Source organism: Hemibagrus wyckioides, linkage group LG17 (assembly GCF_019097595.1).
Source record: "Hemibagrus wyckioides isolate EC202008001 linkage group LG17, SWU_Hwy_1.0, whole genome shotgun sequence".
NCBI classification, from domain to species: Eukaryota; Metazoa; Chordata; class Actinopteri; order Siluriformes; family Bagridae; genus Hemibagrus; species Hemibagrus wyckioides.
The window spans coordinates 1,524,286-1,543,325 of record NC_080726.1 but is presented as its reverse complement, the minus strand read 5'-3'; the positions used below and the strand labels follow the sequence as shown (position 1 = coordinate 1,543,325).

General features: G+C 40.2%; 1 protein-coding gene and 1 long non-coding RNA gene across 4 annotated transcripts in view; one reads left to right on the top strand and one right to left on the bottom strand.

The window, feature by feature from the left end:
• The first annotated feature begins 5,977 nt into the window (after nucleotides 1-5,977).
• The window catches only part of fam110b (family with sequence similarity 110 member B), a 33,318-nt gene continuing 20,255 nt past the window's right edge, over nucleotides 5,978-19,040 (top strand). For 2 of the 3 annotated variants that reach the window (XM_058414438.1, XM_058414439.1), the window contains exon 1: nucleotides 5,978-6,192. The gene's annotated coding sequence lies outside the window, so the exon portion shown is untranslated. Of the gene's footprint in view, nucleotides 6,193-9,236; nucleotides 9,278-19,040 lie in introns of those variants that run through there. The other variant, XM_058414440.1, reaches the window with a different exon arrangement.
• LOC131368364 (uncharacterized) lies at nucleotides 10,967-12,598 on the bottom strand. The gene is made up of 3 exons (XR_009207035.1): nucleotides 12,300-12,598; nucleotides 11,887-12,131; nucleotides 10,967-11,812 (listed from the first exon to the last, which is right to left on the bottom strand). It is a non-coding gene; the product is annotated as an uncharacterized LOC131368364 (long non-coding RNA).

The following is a 19,040-nucleotide window of genomic DNA, read 5'->3' as shown; positions in this document are numbered from 1 at the left end:
TGAGTTGTTCTCAACTTTGTAGCCTTTTTATAATTTTACCATGTCATCTACAGCCTTTTATTAAATGATTATAGTTACGGTTTGAAGAAAAACAGCCTTTTGTGAGAGTATAGCAAGTAGAGCTCACTTTGCTAATTAACACTAATCTAAGATTGTTCCAATCAGTTCAGTAAAATCCTGCCTTTGTGTTCCCCACACTGCACAGTGTTAGCGAACACGTCACACAGTCCTCACACGCTTTACAGACAGCTAATGGATTTTAATAATGGTTTAAATGGGGAGTTTTAGATGTGAAGAGCAGCCCACCCTCAGGATCGGCTTCCCAGAAACGTTCAGTCGTCCGTCCCCCTCCAGGTTAGTAATTAAAGATTTATGTAACGCAGCTCATATGGTTTCACTTTAGACCTAAGGTAGGTTTAACCACATCACTGTGAGCACAACCATTTATATCAAAACTTCACTCTGAGATAATGCCATGTGCATTCAGGCAGTTAACAGAAAAGACACAACATAGGGTTCGAACAGACAGGAGCCTTTCAGTGTGGAGTTTGCATGTTCTCCCCGTGCCTGCGTGGGTTTACTCCGGGTACTCTGGTTTCCTCCCACAGTCCAAAAACAAGTACATTAGGTTTATTGGTCATTCTAAATTACCCATAGGAGTGAGTGTGAGTGTGTGTGGTTGTCTGTCTATATGTGTGGCCCTGTGATAGACTGGTGACCTTTCACCCAATGTGTGCTGGGATAGGCTCCAGCAGATTCCGGTGACCCTAATTAGGAATAAAGCGGGTATAGACAATGGATGGATGTTTAACTCTTAAAATGTTCCTAGGTTTATTGTGTATCACAGCGTCTAAGTGTGTGATATGTACTATAACAGTCTGTCAAGAGTTTAACACTTAACATGTAAACACATGCCTTTAGCTCATTAGCACTTTAATTAGTAAACTTTGACAACACTGCACATCTGACAAGGTTTTATAACAAACACTTAAACACGGTTCAATTCATTTTTAATTTCTCTTGGTTAGCTTTTATTGTTTTTGTATAGTTCAGTCTATATGGAAAAATGTTTGGTGCTTCGTCTTATTTTATAAATTTAACTTTAATCCCATATGAATTAAGTTAAAACTCATCTATCTCATATAGATAGTGTAAATTAGGACAGCTCTCGTTATATATGCTGTAACTAAGGATAACTTGGGGTGTGGCTCATGTAAACTAGATACATATTAGCATGCATTGGGGTGTGGCTCATGTAAATTTTACATATATTAAGATGAATTGGGGTGTGTCCTATATTTATTAAACATATAGTAAGATGAATTGGGGCGTTGCTCTTATAAATTAGATGTATATTCGGATATCTTGGGGTGTGTCCCAGTAAAATAGATGCATATAAGTGGAAACTGGTGCATGTCTTGAATTGATCAAATGTGTCCCATGTAAATGAGATGAATATAATAACTGTATACACTGGGGAGTGCCTCACATAAATTTGATATATATTATGATACATTAGGGTGTGTCCTATCTAAATCAGATGTATATTAGCATACATTGAGTCATATCTCATGTAATTTAGACATATATTATGATTAATTAGGGCATGTCTCATGCAAGTGAGATGAATGCTCAGATAACTTAAGAGGTGTCCCATGTAAATGAGATGCATATTAATATTCATTGGGGCGTGTCTCATGTAAATTTCATTTATATGACGTTAAATGAAAATTGTTTCTTTTGTAAATTAGTTAAAATGTATAGTGGTGTGTGTTTTTTGTACATTAGATTTAATGTGAAATTAGGGGGTGTTTCATGTAAATGAGATGCATATTAATATGCATTGGGGCGTGTCTTGTGTAAATATGATGTATATTATGTTAATAACGCATTAACGCAAATTCATTTTAACAGCACTAATTTTATTAACGCAGCACGCATTTTCTGTTTGACCCTTGGCCTTATTTTAATCGATTGACAGCCCTAATATTGGAATAAATAAAGATGTTTCTTGTGTAACTTTTGATGAATAGTGGTGTGGGTTTTTTTTGTAAATTAGATTTAATGTTAAATTAGGACGTGTTTCATGTAAACGAGACATAATGTATTTGAGAGTCATTTAATCCAAAAGCAGTTTTTTAGATGTCTCATGTAAATTATACCCTGGACAGGTCACCAGTCCATCACAGGGCCACACATATAGACAGAAAACCACACACACTCACACTCACTCCTATGGGTAATTTAGAATTACCAATCAACCTAACGTACGTTTTGGACTGTGGGAGGAAACCGGAGTACCCGGAGTAAGGCCCCTGTCTGATCAAACCCAGGATTCCAACCCAGGACCTTCTTGCTGTGAGGCAACAGTGCTTCCATTTATCATACGTAAACTTATCATTTATAATACCGATAAATTATTATTCATTTACTAATGAAACCGTGAGAAAACTATGAGAGCATGTCACGTGCCTGACGTGATGGAACGTGTGGATCAAGTCTGTGATCATCATCAGAAAGTGAAACACGTGTTTATTAAAAATGTGAAGCAGAAATTCGGATGGATTTTGTTGAACATCCATGAGATTAAAATGAAGAGATTTACAGATTTAAATGCACTGATAAAAATCCTGGGACAGGAAATGGTACACAAACTGTTGCTTAGGGTTGTACATGTTTACTCCAGGGTTTACTTACTGGATCTATATTCACATGGAATTTATCATTTGTAGAAATAATAATAATAAAAAAGATTTAGAGTTACTTTATTATCGTTTGTAGGTTTTATATTATAATTAACTCATTTAAAAATTACAAATAAAAATGATTTAGAGACAATGGACTAAACAGTTCTTAATAATAATATTATTATTATTATTATTATTATTATTATTATTATTATTATGGTTATTATTATTATTGTTATTATTATTATTATAATGATCAGAGAGAGATTTCAGGTCAGCGTCTGCCTGACAACAGGACTCGCAGTTATTTGGCTCCATTGAGCCGTTGCTTGGTAACAGTCGGAGGTTTGGGAGGTGAAAGTGTTCAGAGACGCTGATGTGAACAGTTGTGCCTTTCACAGCGACGTCGTTCCCCCTTTTTTTCACTGCATGGCTTTGATTCAGAAGAACATCTCCAGCTTTGTGCATTAGAGACAGAGTAAAGAGCCATATTCTCTTCTCATCTCAGCTCTAGACCAAGCTCCTGAGCAGTCAGTGTTTCCTGTGGAGGGGAATAAGCTTCTCTCTCTCTCTCTCTCTCTCTCTCTCTCAGTCTGCTGCGGTGACATGGAAAGTTTTTTTTTCTCTTTTCTTCTTTTAAATTTCCTCCTCATTTAGTCATTACTAATCCCCAGGTCTAAAGCAGAGGTCACAGCGTAAAGTTTTTGCTATTAACTGCTAGCAAAATAGTTGCATTACCTAAAGAACTCCAAAAACTGATGATGAGTCTGGTGATGCTTTTATTTAATGTCTGGCAGAAGAAATTAATTAAAAATAAATCATTCTGTAAAAATTAAAAAACAAAAAAGTAAAGTTTCGGGATGGAATCTATAAAATAACATTCTAAAAATATAGACATCACAATACCAACAGTACCTCAGAAAAGTTTGTGACGTCACAAGTCAATCTCTTACATCGAACCCTCTCACGTCAGAACATGCGAGAACGCCAAACCCTACGTCCAGTACCGCCGATTTTCATAAATGTCCAATTTTTATTTCTAAATCTAAGAAAGACTCACACTTTTCTTTCTGATCTTAAACCATCTGAAACAAGAAAAGCAAATAAAAATAAAATAGTACTTTAAATAATCAATTCATAAAGTAAAGGAATAAAATTAGAAATAAATTATTACAAAGAAAATACAAAATATTAAGCTATATTTAGCCACAATAGAAATATAACATTTTATTTAAGATAAAATCCATTAAACTTTGTACATTTATCTGTTGAGGATCTTTCTAGAAGGTGCAGTAGTGGGATTCGAACCCACAACCTTCTGAACACGAAGCAATGAAACAAAAGGAAAAGGTTGAAACAAAAGGTTGAGAGAAAGATCCTCATTGTTTATTATTAGCGTGGTTAGCATGCTAATCAGCTAGTGGAGAATTGCTAGCTTGGATAATATGGCAGCTGAAACATACTCGTTAGCTTTACTCGTCATCGTTTCCACAGCCAGAGGTCATTAAGGTCACGGAGCAGAGCTGTAACATCCCTAAATCACGTGTGAACGCACTCAGTACGCCTTTTTGCCCCTTTACATCCACACTAACGTTCTCCAGCTCACCTTTTAATGCTTACAACAACATAACGTTCTCTAGGAACTGCTTCATGAGCCTCCAGGGAACGCTCCCTCAGTGATAAGGAAAATATCATAAAAATGTTCACTGAAAGAAACAAGGGCCATATCTGGGAAAAGAAAAACATTCCCGGATTGTTGTGAGATCCAGACTTCGTGTGGTTTTATGATAAAGGGAATGTCAGAAAGTCGGAATGTGGCGAGAGTTTCAGCATGGAGCCATCTTTCTACTCTTTCTTACTCTATTTATCTATCCATTTATCTATCCATCCATCTTTCATTACATTTGAATCATCCTTCCACAGATTATTATTTATCTGCTCATCCTTCTGTTTCTATGACATCCATCCCTCTATCCATCCTCAATCCTTCCGTATTCTACCTGTTCACTCTTCTTCATTCATCCATCCATCTCTACCTTCTTAACATCCTTCCACAGATAATCTCTACCCACTTATACATACATTTCTACCTCATTTATCCATCCATCCATCCATCCATCAATCCATCAGTCTGGTAATAATCCTCTGGTCCATACATCTCTCTCTCTCTCTCTCTCTCTCTCTCTCTCTCTCTCTCTTCATTACCTGCTCACTATCCCAATCTCCATCTGATTATCCATCCATCCATCCATAGTCTTGTCACAATCCTCCTATCCATTTCTCTCTCTCTCTCTCTCTCTCTCCAATCTCCATCTGAGTATCCATCCAACCATCCATCCATCCAGTGTGTGGTCACAATCCTACTGTCCATACATCTCTCTCTCTCTCTCTCTCCATTACCTGCTCACTATCCCAATGTCCATATGAGTATCTATATGTCCATCCAACCAGCCAACTAGTCAAACAATCATCCATCCATCTATCCATCCATCCAGTTTATGTCTTTTCCAGTCTATATGATCCCTCCATCCAAACATCCATCAGATTTCAATATGCTCTCTGTCTCCATCCATCTATCCATCCATCAATCCATCTATTAATTATTATTTATGATAATTATTATTTTCCATCTATTTCTCATATTCCAGATCACTGTCCCATCCAGTCCTCCATTCATCCATCCATCATCTACCTGCTCACGATTACTCCATCTCTTCGTCTGTCCTCCTGTACTTTCTCACTATCACTCCATCATATTTCCGCCTCATTCATCCATCCATGTTCTATTGGCTCGGTTTAATCGAGTCCCTCCTTCCAACACATCTTTGGCTCTCTCTTCAAAACTGTTAGACTCTGAGTTAGAGGACCGACTGACACATTTATGATGCTGATCATTTCAGAGTTAATTCTACACAATTAAAGGAATAGTTACAGTAAAAAAAAGACTGCTATTTAATTCTATTCTTGTGAACTTCACTGAAAAACTTCAGCTTTAAACCCGCTTTTTTAAGGATCTGCACATTAAACATAAATAAATACCAAATGAATAAAAGATCACTTGTAAGTTTAGAAAGTTAAAATAAAAATAAATATTAAGTCTTTAAGACTAAATATTACCGACATTGAAACGGTAATAAAACGTGTGCTGGCCCTTTAAGTAAAAAGCGGACGGCGGGATTGTGAGATGTGAGGGGGGGGCTTTCGGGGAAAAAACGTTCAACTTACTCGGTGTAGGTTTAGCACATTTGACAGTGTGTGTATTGGTTACAGAATGTAATGTATTTTTGATTGTGAATTCGAGAGACTTGGATGAACATGCTTTTTGCACATAATTGAATTTGTTGTATTTTCTATCCCCCCTCCGTTCTCTCAGAATGAAGATTCCCAATGCAGCAAGGCTTCAATAAGCCAGTTTGTTGCTGCCCAAAGCCAAGGATCTGAAGTCGGTTTAAAGGGAGCATCCAGCATCCTCGGCTCTATCCTTATAGTTTTTTCCGCACTGAAGGTAAGTTTATGAGATCGTCTTATGTTTTTGTTTCTTGACGAGTTCTTTCAGGCAGCGAGATGTTTATTTTTGGTCCAAAAACAAGGCAGTGGCGTGTGTCTGCTTCAGTGCATCCATCCTCTTCTATTGTTCATCTCCTCTCATCCCTAATTCCATGGAAATGCATCTGGAGTTGGATGAGGTGGATATCCTCACTCTCTGACCTCTGATTTGATACCTGAGGGTGTACTAACATGTGCATGGTTCATAGCAGGTCTCATCCAGGTCATGCATGGGTTCCTGGGCTTCATCAGTGCAGGACTGGGAGCTGTTGCACCTTTAAAGGTGGATCAGTAGCTGCTGCTGCTGTCATGGTGCAGTTTAACCAAAAAATCTCCACATGCTGGATGATGGGATTCTTTTTAGCACCTGTAAGCATGCCATGATGTCTGGTGTTGAACATTTGCATCACCAGGTCCATCGTATATCAAACCACATCATCGATATCTAGACATCTAAATATCTGTAACATAATATATATTATCATGCAGCTCTATCAAGGTTCCTTTCAAGGTTCTCCACCATCAGATCATTTTTCTAAAGGTGTCACGTTGGGCATCCTACTCAGATTTCGGCTTATCGAAAGAAAAATGAGGTCACTCACTCAGCGAAGGGTGCGTGTGAGGTGAAGGAAACACGCCGTCACGCGAAATTAACAGGTGAAGGAACCAAGATGTTCCCAAGCACATCTAGTCTCATGAGAAAACACCTTCCTGGACCTTCTGACTCTCCACAACAGCTTGACATGCCTGACACGGAGCTCCACGCTTTCAGGCTTATAGAGTTATATCGGAGTATTAGGATTAAAATGGCTACACGGATTGGTGGGGGGGTGAAAAACCACACAAGGTCTGAAATCATGGCTGTAATCGGAACACGTCCTGTGTGGCCTCGTTCTTGTGAGAATCATGACTTGTATTTCTGACGGTTAGAGCAACTAGTGTCAGGATGAGAAGTTCGTCTCGCCTTCTTTTAACATGGAGAAACCGAGAGGTGGGACGATATACTGGTGTGATGCCATGGAATAATTATAATAATTAGAAGAGGAAGACACCAATTCTTCATCATCTTTATTTGTTCAGCATCGTTCATCCAAAAAGCAGGTCAAATTATACACAAGAGAGTTATTCAACATAATAATCAATGGAAATCAAATTTAATTGAATGAAATAAAATTGAGAGCCATATAAATCAATAATTAAAAATTAAATTAAAACTAAAAAATATAAACTGAATCTGAAAAGATGTTCTAAGATAAAGCAAAAAGATATATATATTTTGTAGTAGATAAGCCTCCTTTCAGGACCAACAGTGTTCTAAAAGTCTACGTTTTTTGGGGAGGGAAGGTGCAAATAAAAATAAAAATTAAGCCTGCCCATTATTCCTTGTTTATTTAGTCTTTTAATTAAGTTTAAAAGTGTAAAATCTTTTTGTGAACAAACTGAACCAAAAAATGTTTTCAAAATGTAATATATTTCATCTTCTGATCAGCTCTAAATGACCAAGTGTGATTGGCATTTAGCCACGCCCACACAAATCCATAAAAGGCAAAGCTCCCAGACTAAATGGTGACCAAACGGTTGAAGAGCTTCACCTGAGCAAGACCTCTGCTAAATCTTAGCTCAGTCGTTACTGCAGGCTAGACTTATCTATATTTATCTTTAATTTATGGATTTGTTTTGGTTCCTTCTTCTTCTTTCTTTTTTTTTCAATTCACTTCAGTCACAAATATTAAAATCATCAAAATATTCACAAAATCTTAGTTTAACTGAAATAAACAAGTGATTTAAACTTGACCCAGAATAATCCAAATCAGAAAAACTCCTTGACGGTTTAAATTGAGGTTCATGTCTTATTTCTCTGATGATGTAAACTTGATTTCTCCTAAGTTATAAACACATCGGTCGTAAACGAAGTAAATCGTGTACTGCCGCTTTAAAAACTGCTCAGGAAAAGTTTCAGGTAATCAGAATATCGTAATACACTTTACTACTGCTAGTATGGTTTAAACAATTTTGCTAACAGAGTCTTACTATTAGTTTATAGCATAAAAAGGCAGCAGTTATGTGTTTTTCTCATTTTCTGCCTTTTGTTCATGTGTAGACACCATTAAAGTTGCAGTTTGTAAAATTTCTAGACACATAATAATCCCATAAAACAATTTTTAGCCAAATTGAACATAAAAAGAGATTTGTTTTATTGCAGTGCAGAGTAAAGGATTTGGCTAGTTTCTTTCTTTCAGGATACTTTTTGTTTGATTGTTTGTTTGTTTGTTTCTGGCCCTGAAATAAGCTCCACCCCATTTTTAGGCATCTGTATGATTCAACAGATGGACTGAGGTTGGGTTGAAGGATGACTGTTTTTTGTTCCCGCTTGTTTTTACAGCTCCTGTCATTCAGCTCCTGGCCAGCAGAGGCCTCTAAATATTACATACTGCTGTTTTAATGTCCAAGTTTTCACACAGGTTTATGTTCCCTGGATGGATGTGTTCGCATCCATCAAAGTTTCAACATCAAGACAACGTTTTTTTTAGATGGGTCATTTCTTGGTTCGTTTACTTGGCTAGCGGCAGACCAGCATCTTTCTGACCACGCAGCTGAGTTCTGGATCGTGATTTGTCGGAAGGTGTTGATTAATTGTCTAGAAGAAAGAGAAGCTCAGACAGAGCGTTAGACGTTACATACAGTACGTAAAGCAGACGACGGAAAAACACGAACAACTGCAAGAACATGAAACTGACTTTTGGCTCGTGGCTGCTGAGAGACTGAGTGCTTTCTGCTGGGTGTGTGTGTGTGTGTGTGTGTGTATGTATGTGTGTATATATATATATATATATATATATATATATATATATATATATATATATATATATATATATATATATATATATATATATATATATATATATATATATATAATGTATATGTATGTATATATGTATGTGTGTGTGTGTGTGAGTGTGTTTTCTTTTGTGGAGCACGATTACAGGAGGAATGCCATGATGACTTAAGCAGAAGCGCCATGCGGAAACGCGCAGTGTTCAGAGGTAACAGATGAAAATGCAGACAGACAGATTCCCTCTGTTTAAAAAAAAAAAAAAAAAAAAAAAAGGCTGAGTCTCCATTTTGGGTATCAGACACACACTCTCTCTCTCACACACACACACACACACACACACACAAAGATTTTATTGATTTGCATTTCTTCATTTAGTGGATGCTTTTATCCACTGTGACTTACAGCTGAGGCTGACACTAATCCCAGGATGTGGGGTTGTGTATTTATGTTTTTTTTTTATTGTTTATAACACATTAGGGCTCTTTTATAAACCACAAAATTGAAACTGCTGCCCGTGGTCGACCCTGTGGTCATGTCCAATTCTGGACAGGAGCAAAGCGTTCAGCTGACTTGAAGACTTTAGATAAGTTTTCTTTTGTTTGTTTAAAGCTTCAACAACATATCTGTCATGTTGACTTTTTAGGAAATGGTTTCGTTCTTGTTTTTCTTTCCTGAGAGATTCGACTCTTCAGGTTCTTCGGTCGTTCCTCTCAGTCATTCTCAGTTTCTCTATAAAATGCAGAACTTTTATTGGTTCTTCTTTCGTCCCCCTGGAGGTATCAGTGTTTTCCTAGCAGAAAGGCTTCCAAGTAGAAGGTATTTTTGTAAGATAAGAACCTTAAAGAAGACCTTTTTTTTCCTCCTAAGACTGAATTCCCTCGTGTTTGTTTGTCTGAGCAGGAGACGTCTCTGTACACGGACCTGCTCATCTCCACTCGAGTTTCCCGCCTGAAAGATGTGCTGACGTGGCGTTGTTGCTTTGTCACGAATAATGGAGAGAGTTTGAGTCTCTGTGAATGTTCCACTTGGCAATCACGTGTATATACACTAAGTTTGTTCTCTCTGACCATCGGGCACATGTTAGCTCCACTTTTATCTGTGACGGTTCTCCACTAGATGTTGGATTGTGTCTGTGGGGATTAGTGATCATTCAGCTATAAGAGCATTAGTAAGATCAGACTCTGATGTTGGGATGTTAAGGAGACTCCAGGTCCAGTTCATCCCAGAGGTGGTCAGTGGGGTTGAATAAGAGTCAGGGCTCTGTGCAGGACACTCCACTCCAGGATCATGTCTTCATGGAGCTGCACAGGAACATGGTCATGCTGGAACAGGGTTTAAGTTCCACTGAAGATAAACCGTAAAGCTACACACAGAAACGTTCTGTACAGCTGTGTGACTCAGAGTTTGGGGTAACATTTTGGAGAAGAAGCTCATGGGTATGATGGTCGGGGGCCACATACCTTTTATCTTTATAGTCTAGTAAAATTATATTTATCAGAGATCTCGGAGAAATTCAAGTGTTTAGATTTAATGAATGTGTGTTGAACTGGTCAGAACAGAGACTCAACTGGTGGTGAAAGTGTGTGTGTCTGTGTGTGTTCTCTTGGGTTGTTTTAGGCCCATCTGCTTTATTCCTCACATCAATGGGGGACGCAGCTGCACAGCCCAACCCCCAGCAGACCTCAGTAATGTACCCGTGTGTGTGTGTGTGTGTGTGTGTGTACACGCGTTTGGGCCACCTGCCTATCCAAGAGTGGCCTTTTTCATGTGTGGTGTGTAAGTAATAACAACAGGAACGTGTGTTTTTATAATCCTAAAAGGTAAAGGTTTCTTTTTAATCAGGAATTTGACACACAGGTATACAAAATACAACACGCACACAACATTCCTGTGTTTCTGATAACACAGCGGCTGCTGATATCGCAGGATCTTCTCGTGATCCTCTCATGTGCTGCTGTGTGTCATGGTCCAGCTCGAGTCCGGTAACTGTGTGTGTGTTGTTTAATGAGTGTGTTGCTGAATAAGCAGAACACATCCTTTAGCGTATAGACATGACTCATAAACCCACTAATCCCAGAGCTATACTCTCAGCCCTTATTTCAGCAGAAGGATACACTCTGGTCAGGCCTCACGTTAAACAGATACCGTGTCTGAAGTCAGACGGAGTCAGGCGCTGTCCGTCAGAGGAGAGAGAGAGAAAGAGAGAGAGAGAGAGAGAGAGAATGACTCAACACAGTCATATTTAACAACACTATAGTATTCTGTAATAAACAGTTTCCTCATCACAGCGATCTAGAGTTCTGAGTTCCGATTGGTTGTCAGGCGACTGTTAAATCTCCATAACGGCAGACCTGACCGTAGCGCAGGTTTACGTTAAGGTGCTCATTCTGGTAGTAGTACATTATCATTTCTATAGCAACAGCTTACTCACAGTTAAAGATAAAGTCTGTAAGTAGACATGAGTTTGAGCTAAAGCTGTAATTTTATGTTTTTCTGATGCAAATGAAAGGCCAGCGAAGGAACGAGTGTTTATAGCTGCTGTAACATAAGAGAGAACCGGAACTAACTTGTTTCCACGACACTGAATGTAACAACAAACTGACTCGAAATCTGCAAGTTGACATGAAGAAGAAGGAGTACACCTCTCTGGGATGTGCTGCTACAAGAAAATAATCAGTGTAGGAGTGATGAGGGTAACACGGCTTCATCGCTCCACCCAGAAGACGACAGGTGACACTTTTATCTGTAATGCAATGATCACTCATTACAACCAACTTCCAGGTTTCCAACATTCCAGAAATCCAGCTGCTAAGTTACCTTCCATTTCCTGATTGGACCTCGTGATTCTGCTGACACATCGCAGGTCCGAGACATAAGAGCAGGTCTTGATTAGCGAATCCTGTGGTGGTTGGAACAAGCCGGATCCAGGATCGGTTCAGAAGATGGAGGATTAAAGCCGTGCCCACTGCTGAGAGCGCGAACCGTTCGACAGATGGCACCGACCACCGTGCCCGACAGGATCTGGATGGAGTGCCAAGCCTCGTTCCTCTTCCTCACTTCAACTGAGGAATGGTTTAGGAAAAAGAAGAAATACACAATGTTCACCTTCCTCTGAATGTAGGGTCACGTTCGGCCTGCAGTGATACCGTAGTTTCACTGGTTCGTTTGCCGAAAGTCAGGATTTGTAATCAATATGTTTGACTTTGATAAAAGCCGGATTATTATTGTACCTCGGATCCCTCAGATTCAATCGTTTCTTTTATCATTGGAATTTGTCCTGCTCTTGTCATTTTCCGTGTAAGTGTATCGTTACCCCGCGGGTTGTCGTGTGTGTGTGTCGACTGTCTACCCTCGAGCTGTAGAAGGCTGGGAAGATGATGAGAAGCACAGACTACGCTAATTAAAATCGATCCTCCAGATTATCCTCGGATTTGCACTGATAGTCTGTTATTCTTTTCCAGTTTTTTTAAGAAATGGCTGCTGTTTTGTGCTCATGGTGCTGCGGGTCTGCTGCCTTCCCTTTAGCTCTCTCTGCTCCTCACGGAGCCGTTCACATTTCTCTGCAGTGCTATTTATAGTCCGGTCCAAAAGCCTGAGCTACTACTGAGAGCGGGTTTTTGAGCTGAACTGGGTGATGCGTTCATGTTTATTTTTTCGGAAGCTGCTTTAATTAAAGCACAAATGTGTGTTTCTAGTGGGTGTGGCCTGTTTTTATAAGAAATAGTTGTGTTGGTGTGATGCTTGTTATCCTGTTGGTTGTTACTTTTTTTTTTTGTCCTGTAGCCTGTTGTTGTATTATCTCCATGACTCCATCATCTGGAAACAATATAAAGGTAATTCACTTGTCCTGTTAGTTGTTACGTGTTTCTTTGTTGCCCAGTACCTGCCTCACAATATTCACTGTCACCCTGTCTCTTGTTTCTGTGTTGCCAAATTTTTTGGTTTCTGCTGTCACCCCATGTCTTTATTCATTGTTGCCCCATTTTATGGTTCTGCCGTTGCCCCATCTCTCAGTTCTGCATTTGCCCCATCTCTCGACTCCACGTCTCCCATCTCTTTTTTTTCCACTTTCGCCCCGTCTCTCGGTTCCGCTGTCACCCCACTTCTCGGGTCCATGTCTCCCCGTCTCTTGGTTCCGCCGTTGCCCCGTCTCTTGGTTCCGCCGTTGCCCCGTCTCTCGGTTCCGCCATTGCCCCGTCACTTGGTTCCGCAGTCACCCTGTCTCTCAGTTTTGCTGTCTCTTGTTTTGTTGATGCTGTGACATTCAGTTGCCCTGCTCGGTGTCACATTGTGCCTCCCCATCCACCCTGTTGCTCAGTTGCCCTTGCGCTTGTCTCGTTGTGACCTGTCTCACTGTCCCTGTTTTGTGTGTGTTTATCCTGTCTTGTGTTGTACCTACTATGCTTCTTATCTTGTTGTTGCTCATTTCTGACATCCTTTTACTTGTTGCCATGACAACCCGCCCATGTCACATTGTTTTCCATGCCTTTCTTGTTGTTTCGTCTCCTTGTGTCTTTGATGCCCTGTCGCTGTTTAGCTTGTTACAGGAGTGTCGTGGCCTGGTATAGGAGGTAAATGGCCTCCTGACACTTTATCCTGAGGCTGAATTCGGAGTTCTAGGTTCCAACACATACACAAAAAACGGTCCAATTCAGCTACATGATGACTCTGGAAACATGGATTTGTCGCAGAAGGTAATAAAGAAGAAAAAAGCATTTTCTTTTGTAGTAGTTTTTTTAGTGAATAGTGATGGGTTTAAACTGGATATGAGCGTCGGTGAGTAAACACTGAACTGCTGATCTGTGAGTGATCGTTCTGACTGGGGGATTAGTGTGACCCAAATCCTCCAAACCAGCCATGGGGTAAGGTGCAAAGGGGGGTGGGGTACATTTTAGAAATTTTTCTTTTTTTTTCTTTCTTTTGTGTAACAGTCCTGACTGACTGGTTATGTGTTAAAGGTGGTGTAAATCAAATCCTGGTATTTTTCAGTAATCTGGATCACTACGTCACTGCCTGTCTCTGACCTTTCACTTGGTTTTTATTGATCTGGAAACAGAAGGATGTAAAATAAGTGATTTTTTTTTTTTTTTAAAGCTGGTTTTGGGTGACGTTTGTCTTCCCACACTGTTTGAACTTGGCTTTGGTGTTGCTGTGTTTTATGAAGACTATAAATAAACTTTCACTTACCTGTATTTAAAAGAATAAATAATGTGGGCTTTCTCAATTCAGTGTTCATCACGATTCTCTGTATTTTGGAGGATTTTGATTGAGCTCAAAAAACATCATTATTCTCTGAGAATCCATACTCTCCACTGCTGCTCTGACTCACGCTTGTCAGGATCGTGATTAATTGCCACGTCAACCATCATTACACAGCTCTCTGAGTGAAAAGGAGTGTGTCTTTTGTGCTATATTTGGGTGTCAGAAATAGCCAGAGACTTGCGTTATGTTCAGATGCTGCTCACTTTTGGTGAAATGTTTTTGCAAAATATTTGGTTTTGACTCTTTTGTTTTGAAGAATGCAGAGGTGCAGAAACTTCTGAAGCTTCATTTGTCTCAGATTGTGGATCGTGATCATGTCCTTGGGTAGTTGGTTTAAGTGAAGGGGCATGTTTTTGGGAAGTTGGTTCCTGTGAAGGAGGCATGTCCTTGGGCAAGTAGGTTCAAGTGAATGGGGTGTCCTTGGGCAGTAGGTTCAAGTGAAGGGGGTGTGTCCTTGGGCAGTAAATTCCTGTGAAGAAAGTGTGTCTTTGGGCAGTTGGTTCTAGCGATGGGCCATGTCCTTGGGCAGCTGGTTCGAGTGAAGGAGGTGTGTCTTTGGGCTGTTGGCTTCTGTGGAGGAGGTGTGTCCTTGGGCAGTAGGTTCGAGTGAAGGGGGCATGTCTTTAGGCTGTTGGTTCCTGTGAATGAGGCGTGTCCTTGGGCAGTTGATGCACGTGAAGGGGGTGTGTATTTGGTCAGTAGCTTCTAGTGATGGGGGTGTGTCCTTGGTCATTTGGTTCCAGTGAAGGGGGTGTGTCTTTGTTGTCTTTTGTTTTGAGTCCTGCTTTTTAAAAACATTTTTTGTAGATGAACTTTATCTTTGTATCATGTTGAAATGTCTCCACGTCGTATGATATTAGAACTTTGATGCTTTAGATCTTTCTGAATCACACACTGAGCTGATGAGCTCACACACACACACACACACACACACCGTACCTTACCGTGTGTTCAGTGCTGCTTTGTGTTTTATGCACTTTGCAGAATGAAGATCTTTGTTGTTGTTGTGGTGTAGATGAAGATTCTTCACAGTTTTCTCCACAGCTCTCTGACTCCTGCTTGCTGAGGTTAAGGATGACTCACGATTCACTCGCTGCTGGGTTCCGTCTCATCTCACACAACTTTTATTTCCTCTCCAGCTCCACCTTTCCTGGTTTGAATGCTTTAGGGGAATGGCGTTGGCGTGACCGTCACCTGCACGTCCTCTTCACTGGTCACTCTGTAATCGCTCTCCTCAGGCTGAAGGTCATCGTGAGGCCTGAGCTTATGAGTTTAGCCTGAATTCAACTGAACTTTGGGCTGTGAGAGCAGTGCTGACTCGCTAATCCTGCAGGAACCTGGTGTCCATGCTGCTCTGATAGGATTATACACACACACACACACACACACACACACAGCACAGACTTTCACACACACGTCTCAGCTCTCACTGTAGATGTTCAGTTTCACTCAGTGCTAACTTATTTACTTTCTTTCTTTCTTTCTTTCTTTCTTTCTTTCTTTCTTTCTTTCTTTCTTTCTTTCTCTCTTTCTTTCTTTCTTTCTTTCTCTCTCTTTCTCTTTCTTTCTTTCTTTCTTTCTTTCTTTCTTTCTTTCTTTCGCTCTTTCTTTCTTTCGCTCTTTCTTTCTTTCGCTCTTTTTCTTTCGCTCTTTCTTTCTTTCGCTCTTTCTTTCGCTCTTTCTTTCTTTCGCTCTTTCTTTCTTTCTTTCGCTCTTTCTTTCTTTCTTTCGCTCTTTCTTTCTTTCTTTCGCTCTTTCTTTCTTTCTTTCGCTCTTTCTTTCGCTCTTTCTTTCGCTCTTTCTTTCTTTCGCTCTTTCTTTCTTTCTTTCGCTCTTTCTTTCGCTCTTTCGCTCTTTCTTTCGCTCTTTCTTTCTTTCTTTCGCTCTTTTCACTCTGCAGTGAAATGTTTTTTCACGACTGTCCGGCATGTAAACATTTATAAAAAAATGTTAGTGATCCATAAAAAATAAAGATAAAAATAAAACTAGATTATCTTAAAAGTATAAAAATAGAAAATAAAGTAAAATAAAATATAACAGATAAATAAACATAAAATATGAAAATATAGGTGCAAGTAGGTAGATAAATAAATATATATACACACACTAACAAAGTGGTATATACACATAAATGCGACATGAACGTGAAGGGATGTTTGTGTATATGGCATATATTGAGGTGATCCAGTGTTTATCATTAAAGTGTCCATGTGCTGGAATAATTGTATAAAGTAACTTGGTGTCAGTCCAGTGTCAAAGTGTCAGTTTGTGCAAAGTGATGAAAAGTGATGAAAAAAGCAGAGAGAGTCTCCGTATCTGTATCAGGTTCTAGGTGTTTCCTGGTTCAGACTCCGAATGGCCTGCGGGAAGAAGCTCCTCCTCATTCTCTCTGTGTTTGTGTTTCACTCTTTCTTTCTTTTCGCACTTTCTTTCTCTCTTTCACTCGCTCTTTCTTTCCACTCTTTCATTCTTTCGTTTTGCTCTTTCTTTCTTTTCACTCTCTTTCTTTCTTTCTTTCTTTCTTTCTTTCTCTCTCTCTCTCTCTCTGTTTTGAAGTGATGGTGAGGAGGTCAGTTGTTTGATGGTCTGGTTGTTCAGTGTGATTTTGATAGTTCCATGAAGCGGTTCAGCCATGTGACTGTAGCCACGCCTCCTGATGCAGTGATTAGCCACTCTGACTGGATTAGCCTAATGGAAGGTGGCGGTAGGTAAAGCGGCGTCTCGGTGAGTCTCTGGTCTTTATCTGAGCGATGCGGTCAGGTTACAGACACGTTTCTGTGAAGGTGGGTGAGCGGTGAAATATGTCGAGCCATGTGTACGGTCATCGTGTGCTTCCTCATACGCCAGCTCCTCAAGCTCGCCATCGCTGTTCTGACCACGCCCGAAGCTTCCACACGTAAGTCTGACATTTTACTGCATACAGTTCAGCACTCCGCTTCACCTGGACGCTACCCAGACCTTTTATTATTCAGACTAGCAGAATTAGCTCACTAACGCTAACACATGGAACTAGCTTCCTAGAGAGAAGCGATATTTTCAAGAAAACTGCCTTCTGCAACTGTGGCTGCTGTGTTATTGTCCATCATCATCATCATCATCATCAGGAGCTGCTGCTTCAGTGGACTTTCCTAAATGTTTTAACTTTTACCGCCGTTCTTTTAGCTGAAACTCTTTGTGCTTGTGAGAGGAATAATATTTCAAACATTCTGAAATGACGTGTAGAAAAATGACAATTAGTTTAAATCTACTTGATTAGCTTTCTTTCTTCCTTCCTTCCTTTTGTTTGCTTCCTTCCTTCCTTCCTTCCTTCCTTCCTTCCTTTTGTTTGCTTCCTTCCTTCCTTCCTTCCTTCCTTCCTTCCTTTTGTTTGCTTCCTTCCTTCCTTCCTTCCTTCCTTTTGTTTGCTTCCTTCCTTCCTTCCTTCCTTCCTTCCTTCCTTTTGTTTGCTTCCTTCCTTCCTTCCTTCCTTCCTTCCTTCCTTTTGTTTGCTTCCTTCCTTCCTTCCTTCCTTCCTTCCTTCCTTCCTTCCTTTTGTTTGCTTCCTTCCTTCCTTCCTTCCTTTTGTTTGCTTCCTTCCTTCCCTTCCCTTCTGCAGTGTATCCTTCTATCCCTCTATCTTATTTCATTGAGACTGGATTATTTTCCTTTTATTTGATGTTTCTCATTTTTTTACTTTCTCGTCACTTTGTGGGGTTCCTCTGAAACTGATCCATGAAATGACCCAAACAACTGAAGGACAGTATGGATGTGAGAGCTGAAGTGGTGAAGCAGTATGAGGGATGATGATTAGGAAAGTTTGGAGAAGGTTCTATGAAGCTTCGTGTGTGTGTGTGTGTGTGTGTGTGTGTGTGTGTGTGTGTCCGTGTCCTTATCTTCACACTCAGAGATACAGGACTCAGAGATACAGAGGAGCAGGTCCGAGCTTCTGAATCACACTCTGTGTGTGTGTGTGTGTGTGTGTGTGTGTGATGTAGGTTGGGTTTAATCCTCATGGAGATGATGTTATGAAACATGCCTCGCTGTGAGCTCGGGCTTCTGCTGCGTGTTTTTCCAGCATGTTAAAATGTCGGGGTCTCTGATGAATCGGAGCCTGCAGTCTGAAGCTCTCTGTAAAGAAGGTGCATGTTTTGGGCTTATGGAGGGATTAAAGGCTCTGACTCACCCCTGATTTCCTGTTTCAGGCTCTCACACACACACACACACACACACACACAACAATGGGGGTGTAACTCATCAGTGTTACACTGAAAATGTTAAAGTTCTGATAAAGTATTAAATGTCTCCTGAAAGTTTTGGATTGATGATGAAGTTGTGAGGATGAGGATGTTCCTGAACATGCATGTGTGAGGTTGTGTTGCGGGGATAGAGGTTAGTTTGGTGGTGATTGTGGGGGATGAGGTTGTGAGGGTTGATCAGGTTACAGGGTCTTTGTCGAGGTGCACTGGCTGAGGTTAGGTTTTGGGTGTTAAACTCATGGGGGTTGGGGTTTTTGGGGGTTCAGGGTGGTGGGGGATGGTGTTTTGGGGTTTGGGGGGTTTTGAGGCTGTGCTGAAGGTTAACCGTTTCCTGTTAGCTAATCAAATATAACCAACACCATGACTTATGACAACCCTATGACGTGTGTGTGTGTGTGTGTGTGTGTGTGTGTGTGTGTGTGTGTGTGTGTGTGTGTGTAGTGATGGGTATAGTTGTGTGTGTGTGTGTGTGTG